The sequence below is a fragment of the Rhea pennata genome, chromosome 9 (genome assembly GCF_028389875.1).
Source record: "Rhea pennata isolate bPtePen1 chromosome 9, bPtePen1.pri, whole genome shotgun sequence".
In the NCBI taxonomy this organism is placed as follows: domain Eukaryota; kingdom Metazoa; phylum Chordata; class Aves; order Rheiformes; family Rheidae; genus Rhea; species Rhea pennata.
Window position 1 is genome coordinate 273,206 of NC_084671.1, and position 13,760 is coordinate 286,965.

Genomic DNA, 13,760 nt, shown 5'->3' on the forward strand with positions numbered 1-13,760 from the left:
TTTTTTCCCTCTAAGGTTCATCTCTAGAAACTGAAAGCATAAATTCCTGTTAGGAAAATTTAAAGCACAAGTTAAAGTACTTATAAAGTCAGTTGTATTAAGCAATCCAAAACTTGTTTGAACGTGTCCTTCATTCTAACTATGAATCTGAAACCTTAAACTGCCAATTACGTACAGTGAGCAACAACAGGAAGTGCTCTTAACAAAAACACATTAGAGAACCAAAATGGTCAAATTTAAAATTCGCTTTTGTTATCAAAGTTCCTTTCAGCACTAACATTCTCACATTAAGTACGATCTTTTCTGCATTTGGATGAGAGCTACAAACATATGGAGTCATGTATGTGAGTTTGTACTTAAGGTTTTGAGGATTCTTCCTATGTATATGCTTGTGATTTTTAAATTGTTACTTATATGTATTAAAAAGGCTTTTAATCCACATTTTAGTTACTCTGACAAGCTTTAAAAGTGAAATTACCTAAGCGATTAACCAGCAGTTTCTGTTCATCTTTACACAGAAAAATTGTCAAAAAAGTAAACTCAGACCAAGCAGTCGAGTCCCATTACACCCACATACACCACTGCTGGCTGGTCCCCCTCATTCACCCACAGCTTTAGTAAATGCATACACCGTATTCCCTCAGATGAGGGAACGTGGGCTACTTCAACCTCTGACAACAGGAGCGTGTCCAGGGTCAAAGGCCCCTTTCTGGCCCAACCAGCTAGCGCCTCCTTCTCCCACAAATCTTAAATCCAGTTAGTAGCGTCACCGACGGCAGACACAGCAGTATGCCCTGGGCATTGAGACGGGTCCACAGGAGACTGGATTTAAACATTTTTACTCTTCGGGAAAAGCGAACAAGCCCATTCTGCAGCCAACAGATACCAAAGCAGGCTTCAGAGCACTGGAATCACGCTGTGTTCCCAGCGCGACCTTTGGAGTAAAGGCACTGTTAATGCAAAGTGCAGCCTCTGGTGTGGAGCGCTTCCCTATTCCGCTCTTGAAGAGGAATTACCATATTTTGGTCTGCATTCAAGATAAAAGGCCACAATCTCCTGGGCAAATGGGAACTAAAACATCTGCCCAAGAAACTCAGATGACCAGGAAGCTCATAAAACTATGAAGTTTATGAACCAACTGGAGCACTCAGTGGTTATTCCAGTGTTTCTTTCTTGTTACTTGCTGTTTTGTATTTGCTATTCGGTTACACCTAAGAATTGAAACACGAAAGTTGTAAGCAAAATGTTTTATACATAAATAACTTGATACTGTTACTACTGTATGCCAAATCGAGTGCAGAAACAAGCAATCTGTTCTTCTTAGTAAACAGGCCAGCAAGTGGTGAAATCAGACACTGAGCAAAATACAGAATTCCTCATTTAGGCCTTGACCCTGAGGTGGGGTGAAAAGGTGGATCAGACCCTTCCACATTTCCACAACTTCACAGCATAGCAGATATTTAGGAAAGGAATATGGTATCAGGAGTACTTGGTTGCAGTTGGCAATCTATTATAACAAGTTTATGAAATTTTTCATCTTGTTCTTTTAATTCAGGGTCATTAGGTTTACTGTACAAAATTAGATCATGTGTATACAGAATATCTTTAGATAGGAGAAGATATAGGGTTTTGTTAACAGAAGTCATTACAAATGTTCTTCAACAACGTAATTTACGTAGTGCTGGGAGCAAACATTATCATTAGTTCAGCAAAATAAATAATGACTAAATAATGACTTTGAAAAAAACCTTTTTATGAACAGTGCCATTTTAATATTAACCTCAGTATACTTTAAACGCCACAGGGTCAAGCAATAGTTATTTTTCGGGAAACATATTTGTCGTAACACTCCCTGCTAAAACAGTTGGTTTCTGATCACCAAATTAGGATGAAATGAACTGTGGTTCTGTAAAGGAGTTTTTTTCCACATTGTACCAGGAGCCAATTCTCCACCCCTTTCATGTTATTTAAAATATGCCCACTGAAAATGTCATGCCTACAAAGGATGATGAGGCAGAGCTCTGTCATTTGGTTCCTCCGAACTATGTGCCTTTTCTTAGCTATTAATGTAGCGAGGCAGTCAGTATTAAGCCAACATAATACATGGAGAAAAAAAACATCTAGTGTCAATAAACAAGGAATTACTTCTTGAATACCTTTCTAGAATGCATCATTATTGCCTTAAACAAAAATCACCCTAACCTGCTGATTTTCCCATTATTATTTGAAATAAAGGATATAAATCAAATTTACTGAATCAAGTTTTAAAAAATTCACAAAGCCTCTTCTCACATAGAGATCTTTGTAAGAAAAGAGAAAAATGTTCTGCAAATTGCCATACAGAGCAACCAGTCGTGAAATTGCAGCTGAAAACTAATGTTGCTTTTGTTCAAACTCTCTTTTACCCTTTTTATATAGAAAATGATCTGTATCGTAATTACACATGTGAGAAGAAGGGCAATGACAGACTTTTGGCAATGCTTCTGAACTTACAGAAGAACTGAAAATTTGATCAAAAAATGTAAGGATCACAGATCTTAACTATCCAACTGCATTAAAAAAACCCCACAGGAATTCTCTGTGTAAACACGGTGAGTTCTCAGCAGCCATAGCCAGGAGCCATGAGTGCCCTCGCTTGCCCTTGTTGGTGCCATCCTGGCAATGCACAAATATAACTTCTTCATTAAAAACATGCAGACAGAGTGTCTGAAACACAACCCTCAAAAATGTCATTGATACTATGATTCAAGATCAAGTAATGGCTAGTTGTCACTAGATTTTATTATTACGACCACAAAGCATATCTGTTTTTATCTAGCTATTAAAGAAAAAGCTGCTACATAACAGACAATGCCTATTTAACAACTTGGTATTAGATGTGAAAAAGCAACAATGCTTTAAAGTTAGTGCTAAGATTTTAAACTAAAGGGCTTGATTACAGGCCAGAAAGGTTTTTTTTCCCTCTATAGTTTACATTGTTTATGTAAACTTTCCCCCCTTGTTTCTACATAGATATTGGGACTTTTTTAAAGGTTAGATTAAACCCTTGCAGAAACAGGTACCAGCCTATTCCACTTGAAATGACTGGGCAGAATTTGGCCCAGTAGCTTTTTATTCATACTGCAGAACCAAAGAAAATATATAATTTATAGAAATTAGGATTTCTACGATTCTTACAGCCTCCTGGATGTCAGAGCTGACAAAACTCAATTCAGAACAATCTGTTTTCCAGAAGACCAGCATGCAAAACACTGAACTTTACAAGTATATTGCAAACACCAAAATGCACAGCAGCATCCTAAAATTCAGACTCTTTACTACCAAAATGGATGCAAAGACAATTACCATTGCGCGGTCACCAACACAAAAGGCGGCTGCCACTCACGGGCCAGTTAAAACAGTACAGCAGTGCACACTGTACTGTACTGTACTGTACGGTGGCCAGCTCAAACGCAGTCACAGTGCCACGTGCAGGAGCAGCACTTAGCTCGGCGCCGGCTGTACAACTGCTCTTTGGAAGCACAACACTGCCCAACGTCCCCCAAAGCCAGTCTGAGGTGGGAGTTTATCACTGCGGCTGAGGCCGGGTGAAACTCGCACTCCTGCCGTGAGGGAGGCCCCTGCCCCAGCCCCATGCTCTCACCCTGCTCTTGGGCTGATGGTGCTGCAATCGGCCAGACTGGGCAAAGCTGACCGATCGGACTAATGCTCGTTCCTTCTTTCTTCCTGTGTGGCCTTTCTTCCTGCACTCAGAAGGCAGAGGGAACGTAGAGCCTTGGCGCGAGAGCTGGTGGCTGAGGGCAAGACATCCCACCCCCCGCCAGTGGCAGCATTTCTGACTCTGGCACCATACCACTTACCACTGTTCATTTCAATCTGGAAAAAAAAATTCACTCGTACAAGTTAAATTTTGTGTAATTATGACTATAAGTGTTTCAGCTCTGAAATAAGTATTTGTACACAAAAGAGAAAAACACAATACAGAGAACCTCCACATACCCTTATCTAGGATTATATCAATCCATTTGTTTCCAGTTTTATTTCTAATCCCCAAAAGACTTTTTTCTTGGCATATATCACATAGCCCGTAACAATGAGACAGAAAACAAAGCTTTAAAGGCCAGTAACATAAACTAGAAATCATGCCTTCATCGCTAAACTGTATTACTTGAAGATTCAGAATCAGAAGACAACAGAATTTTTGCTTCTCCCAACATCTGAGCTTTACACTGGCACTGGCCAAAGGTTAAGTATTTAACTTCCAGCATTACTGAGAGAACTAGGTACCAGTAAGTTAAATCCTGGGCTAAGTGTCCCCTAATGCCCTGACTATAGGACCATAGGAGAGTTTTACTAGACTTATTTATTTATTGACCTATATTGTTAGAAATCACTATATACATTTAGTTGTGGTATAAGAGCATCTATACAGGAAGATATCCTATTAAACTATATCTAAATTAGTATTTAATATTACACCATTCAGTCCTAACAGCTGTAATGTTGATGTAAATTGCAGAATTTTTCACTTTGCTTAGACTGTAAGTTGTAATAAAAAATACTAAGTTCTTCCAATGCTTTTTAACATGTTTTCCGTAAATTATAATAAAATTTTCATTTTTTGAAAGTTTTTCATGAAATAGTTCCAATGTTAATGCAAATAACATTTTGAAGTTTTCCTTATCATTTTTACTTTCCTTTTTCTCATAAAAGGAAAGGGGAAGGGAGAATATGAAATGGAAAATTAACACAATTTTTGTTTAAAAGTGTATATGAATGAAAAATACTGACTGTATTTAAATACACTTTCTGCAACAAGTAATATATGCCGATTGCTCAACCAAAGCTGAAGCTGAAACCCAACACCAGAACAATGCTCAGAAAGACTAATTTTATCAGAATGCTGCAAAATTATTGTTTATTGCATAACATTTTATGTTAATCATCAGCATATATTATCCAAAATCAGCTTGGGAGAGAATTAGTGAAATATCTTTGATACAAATTTTGAAGGCAAGTGTCTCCATTGGATACATATGAATCCAAGGAGTAGGTGCCCAAAACTCTAAGGACATCTCGGCTAATCCATAATATTGAAGCTTCACCATGTAGCGGAAAGAACTGCTATCTAGAAATGTAATTAATTCTGTAAGACATTTTTTTTTTGTAAGACTCTCATATTGGGATATTTAAGTATTCAAATATATGGCAAAGTAGCCCCAAAATATATGTTCAAACTCTGACTGTCAAGTTTCTCAGAAATAACCTTTGCATTTGCTGTTCTTACAAACCCTAGTATCAGAGCAGACCATTCCTCAATGAGGTCTGCATTCATAAACAAGTAGCATAGGAAAGCAGAAACATTCATTTTAACTTCTGTTTCCGCATTACACATGAGACTGATGGGGGTCATTATTAGTAAACAACAAGTTATGAAAATAGAATTTTAAATAAAGCTTAGCTGAGGGCTAACACTGTTCCAATTGCAGTCAGGTGAAGTTAAATATTTACAGCTTCAGTGACAGCAGAGATAAAATCTCTGTCAAGTATCACACAGAACGTGCTATTACAAACGCTGCCCTCAAAATCATCAAATCATGGCACTCAGGCCCACAGTCATACAATGCACAAGCTGACTAGGCAGTAAAATGCAGTCTGTCGTCCTAACAATTTAAAGCAAGGCTCCAGATGCAAATAACTTAGCCTTTCAATAGGAGTTTAAGCTTCTGTTCCACCTGTCTTAAGGTGTTTGTTACATTTCTCCTGTCTGGGTGTCTGCTTCTCACTTTGAAATGTCAATGTTCTTCAGAATTTGAGCTCTGCTGCACACTGCATTTTTAGCTGCTGGGCTCTAGTCCCTGACTTCCACTGCAGCCTTGCCAAGGCTGCTTTGTCAGTGCAAACTGGCAAGCAGCGGCATGAAGTCTGTAAATTCTTTTTCTCTTGGTACTAAGTCCAATGATAAATGTACCTCAGTGGTTTGTGTTTTGGGACCCTATTTTTTTCTAACAACAGGAAATCCAGACTTTCTCACCTAAAAAGTTGAAGAGGAATTGATGAGAAACTGATTTGAAACATATTACTTCATAAATGTGCTCTCACCTGAAAAAACACTAACTTGCAGTTTGGCTAACGATGTAGTACTTGCATGGCATCTTTTATCAGGGCTTTGTCATAGGGACGAAAAGAATGGATTTTGTGTCTGAGCCACATCAAAGTGAAGCTGCTTTAGGGCAGCGGGAAGCTGATGACTCATCACCATGAACAGCCCACATGTTCTGACTCATTAACTGCTCCCAACAGGGTGACAGCTCACATTGTGCTGGAGGACATCCAGTCACCCGCTTCCGGCGGCCCCATCGCTATTAAACATTGGGAAATCTGTTTATGTCTCTGCGAGCAGAGCCAAATCATTGCCCAACTTTTTTTCTCTGCTCCTCTGTTCTCTGTAAACAAAAAGGGGGAGGGAAGGAAGCTTTGTCTCAAATAAGATTCCATGTGAAGTGCTTTGACACTGCATGATGTGGCAAGCACACTTTTATACAAATGGACAGTTTATTTTTTAAAGTTAAGAAAATGACCTGGGCCACAAAATCCCATTCTTTTTGGTGAGCTTGCTCACTGTACTTTAGTGCAATTTCTGGTAAAACTACAGCCAGATCCAAACCACCCAGTATTTCAGTAACCCTTAGCATGAAGGCTCTAGCAGCAAAAGAGAAATTGTGTATCAGCTTTCAGTGCCTTAGAATCTGCCTTTAAAACATGCTGATATAAAACAGTCTGTAAAACAAACCAGACATGCTCCAAGCAAGGAAAGGAGAAGTTTCCCAGTCTGCCCTGCCGGCAAACCAGACATGCTCTAAAATAGAGTACTCCTTTGCAAAATAAGTTAACAGTTCTTTTCTCCTGAGCAGTAGCTAACAATTTTGGCCGACTGCAATGGATTTTAATTACTATTTCCCTTTTACTAAGTGACATTGGTGTCAACAACCATTAATCACAGAGGTTGGCAGGCTGAGAGCTTTTTAAGACTAAGGTCCGCAGCAGCAGCTGGCACTCACTGTGACCAAAGGGCTCTGCAAGCCCCGAGCCCACCATGAACACAACCAGCAGAAATAATGACATTTGCTTTAGCTAATGTCCACAACTGCAGTAGGAGGCCAAGCGGAAAAGGTACTGAATACGCAGCCCTTTAAATGATGCAAGAGATTCAACCTCCTGCCTCAAAGGTTGGAAGTTACCGCCTGCTTTACAGTACGCCGCACAAAGCCAAATGCAACGTCACAGTTGACTCTTGCTTGATCTCTCTCATGGCTTTCTTCTGCTGTCTCCTTAGCTCAGGTAATACAAATCCCTCAGGCTATGGACAAAGAGCCAGGTCCAAAAATGCATCCAGATTAGACATAAACCTAATCAAGAGAATGATTTAGATAGTAGATGAATTCAGCACAAGTTATGGGTTGGCAGAGAAGTAGGAATGAACAGTAAAGGCAAGAACTCTTCACGCATTTCCTCACAGCCTGCCACACCAGTGCTGGAGGTAATGAAATGCTTTTCAGAGGTAAGACCTTCAGCAGAGACCTTGGTGCATCTTTTTGCCTGCTTGCTAGCTATGCTGCCATGGAGCTCCCTGCCCCTGAATGTTCATTCCTATCATCCAATTGCCATTTCTTCCTCCCTTCTTCAATTATATTACTGTTTGTGGGGCTGCACTATGAACCAGATTCTCAAAATTATCTAGATTAAAATAATCTTGAATAAGGAGACCACTGCCACCAGAAAATCATACAAAAATATCAAATAACTGTAGACTTAAGCAGCTGGATTTCTTTGCCTTTACAGCAACTTCCCTTTATAATCTAATAATGTGCCTTAGAGCAGAGGTAACAGGAACACGTATTATTACCATCACTCTCGCTGTTTCTTTTACAGGCTGTGGCCTGCTCAGGACACTTTGCACCCTTTGAATCTTTAGACACTTCCTGCCCAAAAGGACTCAAAGACCTCACAACACGATGGGCAGTTGCTAAACAGAAGTGTGTTTGTATGTGCTCATGAATGCACACATATGCATTTCTATGAAAGAAAGAATCTCTTTGAAAGTGAACTCTTTTGAATTATTTACTGAATTAAATTTATTCTAAAACTTCACAGTCTAATTGAAATATTCTACAGCTATTGGACTAAAAAAAAGATTCATATAATACATTTGCAGGAAAAAAGCAATAAGAATAGTAACAAATCCAGACTTCATTTTGTATACCTCAGATAAAGTGGAACTAAGAAATAATGTCTGTTAATGTATCTGTTAATTACGGTGGGACCTATTGGCTGCATCTTAGCTTGTGCCAAACAATGAATGCCAATTGTTTACTGTGTAACATCAGACTTGGTACCTCTAAGAACAGACAGTAATCCACCACTGTCCCTCACTTCCTCTCCCCCAACAGAGTATTTGCTCCAAATTGAGTATTTGCTTTCACCTATCAAAGTACCTCTTAGACAATCAGATCAATCCTACCCACAAATAGCTTTCCTAGTTTTCCGTTGTTTCAGGTTAAGTTTTAAATTACTTTTCATGATTTTAGAACTGGCAGTGTACTTCATACAGCCAACTCCACAGTACTTTCTCATTTTATTCTCCTCCCAACACCCTTTGCTTATCTGGATTTGGCTTGATCTATATCTCTCCAAACAACTTGTCTCAAACAGGCAAGACAAGTTTCTTTCTTTTTAATTTTCTCTTTTTTTTTCAACTCTTATTAAAAGAAATGTCCTACAGGGCTCTTGCCTTAACAGCTCCCTCCAAATTCTCAAAGCACAATTTCAAATATATTTTCTCCTTTGCTCTAGTTTTCAATTTGTTTATTCTCTCTCTAATCTCTTGCACTAGGGTTTTGAATGTACAGCTACATTAAATCAGCTTTAGATAGAATTTACTGCAGTTTGTTTTAAAGATTCTAGGCAGATTGCACTTATTATATTAAAAGTGAAGTGGCCAACCAGGCTTGCAGGTGTGAGTGGGAGCTAGCAAGCTGTGCTATACTACTTAGGGAAGGGAAGTATCCTTACTAATAAAAAGGGGGGAAAAATCTCAGTTTCTTGTTGAATTACTTCAGAAAGGTGCATTATGTATTCCCAATGGCCAAAGAGAAGACTTTTTTTTCTCAGACTAAAAACTCCAGTCAGTTTTTCTTTATGTTATATTTTAGGGAATTGGGGAACAGCTGATTCTGGTTATTCACAGATGATGAATTTCGAAGAGTCTGGTTTGGCTTTCACTTACTGTTAAAGCAACAGTAGATTCTCTGTGTTGTAAGATCCTATTTAATTGCTGAGCAGTGGTGTGTAGTAAATATACCACATACATATGTTTCTAGATCCAAAACAGTTTTGACAAAAAGCTATTTATAAGAAATTTTCTTTCTACTCCTTGGGCCATACTAAATGCTGAGTATTTCAAAAAAAATGCTTCTTCAGACTTCCTGGGGTATAAACTTTATAGCCTTTTATTCAATTATGCCATGGTTAAAGGTAACTGTAAAACCTATTTCTCCATTTACAGTTCATTTCAAATGCAGTGTATTTCAGGCCTTGCCATTTTTTCATGTTGCAGTATTTCCTTGCCAGATGGAGTGATATGGCATTAAAAAAGAAAGTGTAAAACTACTTAAATTAATTCACTGATTCTTCCTGGTGATTTAGTTGGAATTAACATTTTGAAAAGCCAATTGATCAATCCAATTCTTCAATCTTTCTACGTGTTAGACCATGTTAGTACTTTGAGATTTTCAAATACAAGATGACATCAACCAGAGTGTGAAACCATTATTTTTTAATGTATTTCTGGAGGACCACTTCACTGGTCTCACAGAACTTTGTTTATCCACAGAAAGTCTCATCGATGTCATCAATTTCTTAAAAATCTTAGCTTTGTTATTCTTTTTAAAGGAACCCTTAAGCCCAGCAGCTGCAGGTGAAAAAAATTTAAGATACAAATTGAATGCAGATGATCTTGTAGCCTAAGGGGCAGGCTGAAAGTGGTTTCACTTGCTCTGCCTCACTCAAGAACAAAAAAGAACAGCTGAAACACTTTCTGCTTGTACAAGTTTAGGTGTTAAGACATGCAAAATAGATATGCAGAACTCCCAAGTAGTGCCCATAATCCACACTCTTCGGCTCCTACGTGGCCAGGCCAGAAGCAGTTTCAGTCAACATCTCTATTCTCCTGCCATTTTCTTTTGCTCACATAGTCACGGATCTTACCTAAAACTTCTCGTATATCAATATGCTTTATGTTTTCTGCATCAGATGTACTGCCCATACTGCCATGCAGCCTTCAGTAGGCTGCAAAAATCTAAGTAAGACTCCAAGATGAAGAAACTTTTCCTTTTATTCTTGCACTCTATGCACAGAAAAAAATGACCTAGAGAAGTCCTGCTCTAATGCTGCTGTTAGATGAATGGAGAGCTTTTATTAGCCATAGATAGGTGGAATGTGAAACGATAGAAGAAGGAATACTACAAACCCTTCAGTATTTCAGGTTTTGAGCTTCAGCTGTCTCTGAATTACTTTAAAAATTTTAATGCAGCACAAACTTACCTCTTTATATACACAAATGACTATCTATTTGATCCCGCTTTTCTGAGCGTTGTTTTGAGAGGATCTCCTGAAATCACATTGATATTTGAGGAAATACAAAAAATTAAAGACCTGTGGGGTAATGGCAAAACTTGTCTTGTTCATGACAGAATGCTGCATGTCCTTAGCGTGTGACTTTCTAAAAGGACAATACTCATGAAACATGAAATTTTATGTTAAAGTAACTTTTAAAGTTGTTGGATTTTATTCAAGATTAATAAACAGCAGTAGCAAAATCAACTATTATATTACAATATGGTTCATGTCCAGGTACAAAGAGATTCATGACTTAACATTGGTGTTGGATGACTAAAATAGGCCAAACTCTTTTTACTGAAGTGATAGTAATGAGAAAAAGTGATAAAAATGTGTTCCTTATTTTTTAGCTTTTGAGATAATCACACTACGTGCATATGTCCATTTCCCACAGAAGCTAAAGTATGGGTGTGTGCGTGTGTGTGTGCACGCACGCACGTGTGTGTGCACTCCTCTATGGTAAATGAGGAAAATGCACAAAAGTGTCTGTTCATTTCTAACTTACAGGATGAAAAAAATTACAGTGCATATAATAGTTGCCCTTTTTTCTTAAGACCACCTTTGATTTCATTTTTCTCACACTTCAAAATGATTTCCAGGCCTAGTGTCTGTTCCTACGAAATTTCAACAGGAAAGAGAACTAATGCATCCAAAAAAATAAAGATACTGCTTGGGGGGGGGAGGGGAACTCTCAAATGAGTATTTTTAAATGTCTAGCCATCAGCAGTTATACTTATTGTCATGTTTAGAAATCTCCAGACCCATTGTTCACTATGGCAACACCACTGGCTCCCAAAGGATCACAGCAGCAGTGGCGCCACTATAATACCACCACGAATGCCTTGCCTTAAGGTGGTTAGTTTGAACAAGTGGGGTGGGGGCAAAAAGCTCTGAAGGGGATGAAGAGGATCAAGGAATTTCTAAAATTAAGCAATATTTCACAGCAACTTATGGCAGCTGTTGAGACCAGTGGGAACTCTGGCTGGGGGGACGGCTCCATGTTAGCTGGCAAAATTGTCCCACAGCAGATCACGCACAGCTGTCACCCTCCAGCAGCTCCAGTGCCTCGGAGTGGTACCAGGGCCATCTTGTACCTGGCACCTGTTGGGTCAGCAGACTTGATGATGCACTTCAGTTATTGCTGTCATCTTGCTAATCCTGACAGGGCAAGGGATTCACACTTCAGGAAAAAAAACTGAACTTGAAATATTTTTGATTGACAATAATAAGAAAACTGTACACATGCTACACGCTCCTTTGAATATGAAAGGAGAATTCGCAAGTGCTTCTTTGTGACAGTCCTCCATCAATTACTCTTTGTTAATTATTAACAAAATACTGGTAGGTTCATTAATTCTTCCCTTCAAGTAGTCTAAATTTCAAAAGATGAACCACTGGTCTCTGGGATATATATATATATGTGTGTGTGTGTGTGTGTCTGTGTGCGTATAAAAAAAAATGTGCAGCACGCACACACCACATATAGTTTACATTCCTCTGCAGATTTTCTATCTTCTCTGTGGCAGGACATGGTACAGTAACTGTATGAGAAAACCATCTCCTCCCTGTAGAGTCCAGCTGGACTCCTTTTCTATTGCCCTGCTCCTCCCACCCTTCCCTGACCAAGGACTGGAAAATCTCTGGCACCAAGTTCTGCCTCTCATCACCACACAAAAAGGCATCACAGCAGCTAGAGCACCATGTCCTAACATCACCCTCCCACAAGCACACATGGTAACTATAGAAAAAGGAGATCACAACTATCCCTACAATACTGGAAGCACCTTCTAAGCAAGTAGGAAACAGTCATTTCTCTTAAAAACATAAAGCTTGAAGATCATGCAATAATTTCAGTCCAACATTTGAGGCTTTGTAATTTGTTCATAAACTTTTTTAACTCAGCCTGTAAGTGGAAACGTGACTCAATTAAATTATGGTCTGAATCACATCTTGTTAAAGACACTTAGCTTTACTCCAGCATGAGACGGCACAAAATGTCTTAGGAGGAAAACTATCTTTATCAGCATAACCAGTTTACGTGCCAGACCCAGAGCAGACAAAGCATCAATTTTACTGGTTTTGCAGTACTTTCAGTGTTTTCTCTTAGCTTATGTTTACCTACACACGCAAAAAGCAATGTAAGAAGTTTAATACAATGCACCAAAGTCACATGCTCTGTTATTAGCTTCCTTCAGTGCTTTTATGAGTGTGCATTCTGATACCATTTTTAATTAAATAATTACATACTATTTTCCCAGACTGTGCCTGCATCACCTTCTGAGTAAGATAAATTCAACTACTCAAAGGTTCAGTTACTGAAGTCTTACAAAGTATTTTGCTTTCTTTACTTAGCATGTGGCTTCCTCCCCTATTTACTGCAAAACATGCAAGCTCAGCTCAGATGACAGATAAACTGTATTTAAAGGCTAATGAGTGAATTATCACAGAGCCACCTCAGAAATTTCCACTGAGTTTACAAGCCTGTCTCCATTCTACAGACCAGGAGCACAATTATATTCAGAAGTACGCAGTAATTTCATGGAGCAATTTGAAACATCTAGGCTCTGCAGTTTCAGAGTAAGTGTCACTTCTATGTTCAAACAGCATCCAGTGATTTCAACTACTACTGTAAGTACTTGTTATTTTTAGAAATTGGGGGGGGGGGGAGGAATTAGGAGTGTTTCAATCCTTCTCCCCTAAATAAGAATGTAAATAATAACCACTATCTCATATAAATGACTTGAGTAACATCACATAGTAACTCTTGGAAACTGCTGAATAATTTTGGCTTGAATTTTCTACAATACAAAACTTAATTTGCAGATGAAGAATGGAAAATTTCAATTTTGTCTAAATAGGAAACAACTGAAAATTTGCTTATATAATAGCAAGTATCAGTCAACTTTAGTAACAGGAAGCACTAACAATCCTGCCTACAAACAGCAAAAGTAAAGTCTCTCTTAAATATTTCTGTGGAAGAGTGTTACATCTCCTGCATAACAGAAGGAACTAGCTTTCAGAATCAGTATTTTGAATTTCAACATTAATATGCTATTTCAAAAATGCCAGAAGGAAATCCAATA

General features: G+C 38.5%; 1 protein-coding gene across 1 annotated transcript in view; it reads right to left on the reverse strand.

The window, feature by feature from the left end:
• The window catches only part of WWTR1 (WW domain containing transcription regulator 1), a 74,726-nt gene that overhangs the window by 32,584 nt on the left and 28,382 nt on the right, over positions 1–13,760 (reverse strand). The window lies entirely within an intron of this gene.